The sequence below is a fragment of the Octopus bimaculoides genome, chromosome 2 (genome assembly GCF_001194135.2).
Source record: "Octopus bimaculoides isolate UCB-OBI-ISO-001 chromosome 2, ASM119413v2, whole genome shotgun sequence".
NCBI lineage: Eukaryota > Metazoa > Mollusca > Cephalopoda > Octopoda > Octopodidae > Octopus > Octopus bimaculoides.
In genome coordinates, this window is record NC_068982.1 from 96,147,042 (window position 1) to 96,151,747 (window position 4,706).

At 35.3% G+C, this 4,706-nt stretch overlaps 1 long non-coding RNA gene across 1 annotated transcript in view; it reads right to left on the reverse strand.

Moving 5' to 3' along the window:
* Positions 1–2,947: 2,947 nt before the first annotated feature.
* LOC128251587 (uncharacterized) overlaps positions 2,948–4,706 on the reverse strand; it is an 8,589-nt gene continuing 6,830 nt past the window's right edge. The window contains exon 3 of the long non-coding RNA XR_008267186.1: positions 2,948–3,759. This is a non-coding gene — a long non-coding RNA (uncharacterized LOC128251587). The remainder of the gene's footprint in view (positions 3,760–4,706) is intronic.

Here is a 4,706-nt window from a genome sequence, read left to right on the forward strand (position 1 = left end):
AAAACACTTTCAATACAGTAAACATAAGAGCACCACAGCAAACCACAGCACATACCCAAGGCGCACAGAGCTGCGCTCGGTAGTGAAGTGAAAGCACGTTATAAAAATAAAACTACTGAATAATAATAATAATAATAATAATAATAATAATAATAATAATATTAATAATAATAATAATAGGGTAGCGGGCTGGCAGAATAGTTAGCACGCCGGGAAAAATGCTTAGCAGTATTTCGTCTGCCCTTACGTTCTGAGTTCAAATGCCGCCGGGATCGGTTTAGCCTTTTATCCTTTCGGAGTCGATAAAATTAGTACCAGTTGAACACTGGAGTCGATGTAATCGACTATTTCTCTCCCTTAAATTTCAGGCCTTGTGCCTATAATAGAAAGGATTATTATTATTATCATTCTTATTTTTATCACGTGCTTCCACTGCACTACCGAGCGCAGCTGTTTGCCTTGGTATGTGGTTTGGTTTGTTGTGATGCTCTTATTTTCACTGTATTGAAAGTGTTTTACGTACGATGTGTGCGGTGCCTAGTAGTACTATTTTCTGTATGTTATATATACTTATGTTTTTTTTCATCATACTTATGGTGCCTACTATTACAGGAATTGTTTCTGTTTTTAGACTCCACATTTGAATTTTGTATTTTGAAAGTTTCTCTCTTTCTTTTACAGAAACGTTGTCATCTGTTGATATTGATACGTCGATTAGAAAGCATTTTTTTTTTTTTTTTGTGATCTCTGACAACTATAGCCTATTAGCCTTGATTTCTCTATCTGTGTGTATTGGCATATCCCAGAGTATGGTTGCTTTCTCATTTTCTGTGACCTTTTCTAGGGTGTGCCTTTATCATCTTTTTCTGTTACTATTCCATTGTATTGGCATAGCTTCCAGTGTATATAGGTCTCAACTCTGATGCCTGTGAAATTATTATTATTATTAATATTATTATTATTATTAATATTATTATTATTATTATCATTATCATTATTATTATTATTATTATTATTATTGTTGTTGTTGTTGTTGTTGTTGTTGTTGCTGTTGTTGTTTCGCTTAGGCATAGCGATACTAATAACCTGAACAAAGAGTTAGCCGAGTATAGAGAAGTAGTAAGAAATTAAATAAATGACAAGGGAATAAGAAATTATATTATGAACTTCATGAGCATACAGCTGTTTCTACTATAAGGTGATACACAAGCATTCAACAATGAGTGCATTGCATTTTATAGCAGAAACAGCTGTAAGCTAATGAAGTTCATGACATAATTTCTTATTCTTTTGTTATCTTAATTTCATATATATATAATAATAATAGTAGTGTGTCGATAAGCCAGCTGGAGGAGATGTCCTCCTGGGGCTAAAAGCAACAGTAACATCCACCCCTAGGGGTCAGCCACACTTAAGTGGCAATATACTACACTTTATATATATATATATATACATACATACATACACAGTGGCGAACTGGCCAGGTTGCCAGCTGGCTTGATGGCAAGTGGGCCCCTACGCCATTAGAATCCATATATGGGAGTCATGTTAGTATCTAAGGGGTCCATCCCCTCAAGTTTGAGAATTTTTTATTCACTCCTGGAAGAATGCATTAATTATTTCAGCCTGGCTGTGTTTGTAGACAGTTGAAAAGAATACTTTTAACAAAAGGTAAAAATTAAATTGTAGTTGCGGGTGGGCCCCCTTAGTCTCCTGGCAACCAATATTTTTAGACCCAGTCCGACACTGTATATACACACACATATATATATATATGAATTCACGCACACATTATATATATATATATATATATATATATGACGGGCTTCTACACAGTTTCCATCTACCAAATTCACTCACAAGGCATTGATCGGTCCGGAGCGATAATAGAAGACACTTACCTAAAGTGCTGCGCAGTGAGACTGAAACCAACTGGTTGCAGAGCCATGATTGTGCGGTCAAAAACTATAAAACATATGAAGCAAGTATCAGGCGTATGATATCGTACAGTAAAGTAACTTGAACAGTAAAATCTGAAAACATGCAATGATTAGGGAAGAATGAGCTTAGAATTGGTTGTTGACTATACAACATAAATCTGAGAAACAGACAATATGCAAATGAGCAGCATACATTAATCCAGATTCCAACAATAGATAAATTGTAAGAATAAGGGCTCCTACCTAACTATAGTTGCTTGTATATAGTATATATTATTACATTCATGAATACAATTTGTAGGTGTATGAGCTTATTACAAACTACTGTCTGTAACAAGCCCACATGTCAACAAATAGCTGGCAATTCTCTTGATTAGTTAGAATTCCACTATCCAGCACCTATTTTTGCTTTGACTCTCACGCTTGCACTAAGCAGATGATTGAAAGTTCAAGCCTTTCTCTGCGAAATTAAATTTCATGGTTATTCCAGTAATGATTTTATATGTCTATCAAATATAGAATTGGTATTTTCTGCAAGTCACGTTGCCTCAAAGACTTGACATATCTCAACAGAAAATAGTTTCAATCCTGACATTCCTCAACAAAAAATAGATTGGTATACAAAAATAATTTCCACAGGGAAGTTTATTGAAATTTCTAGTGGGAATACATACTTTCCACAGTAGAAGGATTAAAAATGATATTTAATACTTTATGTGTAATTATATATTTACTTTCTTTCAGCTTCATGTATTGTAAGGCCTTCAATAAAACCTATTTGAAAAAGACTACTGTTGTCCAATAAGATTCGTCGTCTGACTATTTCCCACCTAATTTTGGTCTTTTGTGCATATCCCCAACTTTCAGCAACAAACTGGTTCACAATATACAGCGTGTCTCGAAAGTCACTATACATTTTGAGAAATAATCGGAATTATGAAACGCTGATTTAAATTTGAATAACATGTTTATTTCAAAGAATATGCAGCAAAGAATTAATGCTCCGCGATAAATTGCTTGTTGGAACACAATTTCCAGCATTTGAAGTGTTGTTTTGAACTACATCAATAATAAGATTTCGAAGCGCTACTGCATCTCTAATTCTTCTACACCATAGACTTAATGCACTCCCAAGCGAAAATGTTCTAATGGTGTTAAATCGGATGAGGGTGTTGCCCATAGTTGCGTTCCCTCACGACCAATCCAATGACGAGGGAAGCGTCTGTCAAGATAATTACGTACAATCTTTGTGTAATGGCACAGTGCTCCATCCTGTTGAAAAACTAGTTTCAAGAATGCCACCTGTGAGAAGTTGAGGTTCGAAGAATTGTTCAAGCATATCAATATACACAGTTCCCGTCACCCGTAGTCTTTGCAAAAAATAAAGTCCTTTGACTTTCTCATACTAAGCCAGTCATTCACTTTCAGTGTGTCTCGTTTCCATTCAAGCGGTTCAGTTGGTTTCTCACTTTCCCAAATGTAACTGTTATGACGATTAACTTTTCCACGTGTGTGGAAGGTCGCTTCATCACTGAACAGAATTTTGTTGATTAAATCGGCGCTTTCAATTTATCGCTGATCTGCGTGGATGATCCGCTGCGTTTAAGTTGTGAAAAACTTTTGTGTTCTAATCATTTCGCAGGATTCCATGGATTGATGCATGGGGAAATTCTAATATGTTAGCTATCCTACGAATCGATAATTGCAGATCCTGTGCAAATGCTTCTCGATCCCATTCAATTCTTCGTATTTCAAGCCCTTTATCTTCCATGTTACCACAAACACCTGCTCTTTCACGTACATCATCAATTAGTTGGGTCTGAAAAATAACAATAAAAACTAGACAAATATTAAGATAAATCGATTAACATTTTGTAAGAACACAAATTTGCACTACTGATGCTTATCTTTATGACAGCATAATATAATTTTTTTAAAAAATCGAATGTCACCGAAATAGATGGTGACTTTTGAGATACCCTGTATGAATGCTTAACAATGAATTCAAATGTCTTAGTGTTAATACTACTGTCTTTAGTGAAACTAGCCCTCCCCAAAATAGTTGTCTACGTGAAGTCAGTCTTAAAATATTTTGAAGAGACTATTATGACAGTGTGAATCTTAAATATAGACTAAATGTGCAGGTTGGAACGGTTTGCTACACACCACCTAGTTTTGTTTTTTCATAGTTTAAACTATTTAGATTGTACTCCATAGGTGGCTTTGTCACTCTTGTCATCCCGTATTTTCTGACCTCATTCTCTTCTGCCGAGATGAAGCACAACCTCTATTAACATCTTGACACATTATGTAAGATTTGGCAAAGTGATAACATTTGTATTTCTAAGTCCTTCCATGCTGGAATATTGTTAGTTTGTCGTTCATTGACCTAGCATGGAGTTAGATAACAGATTGGGACTTATTTGCGTTTTTTGCATATTACCTCTTCTATATTGCTTGTCCATGCTTCGCTGGTCTGCTATGATCGAATTTCTCATCGACACACCTTTAGTGAGGTCAATTGTATCGTCTGAATCATATCGTTTAAAGAAGGTAGTGATCTAACTATGTCTCAGTGTCTAAAGCAGTGCTACTCAAAGTGGTGGTCCGCGGACCGGTGCCGATTCGCGAGCCATCAGCTGCCGGTACGCGGCGAGTTTCCAGAAAAGAAAGAAACATTATGAAATGCTTATAAAATGCTTATGTAATTTGTTTACAAAATAAATATAAGATTAAAAAATTGTAAACTTTTGTTATATTCATTAT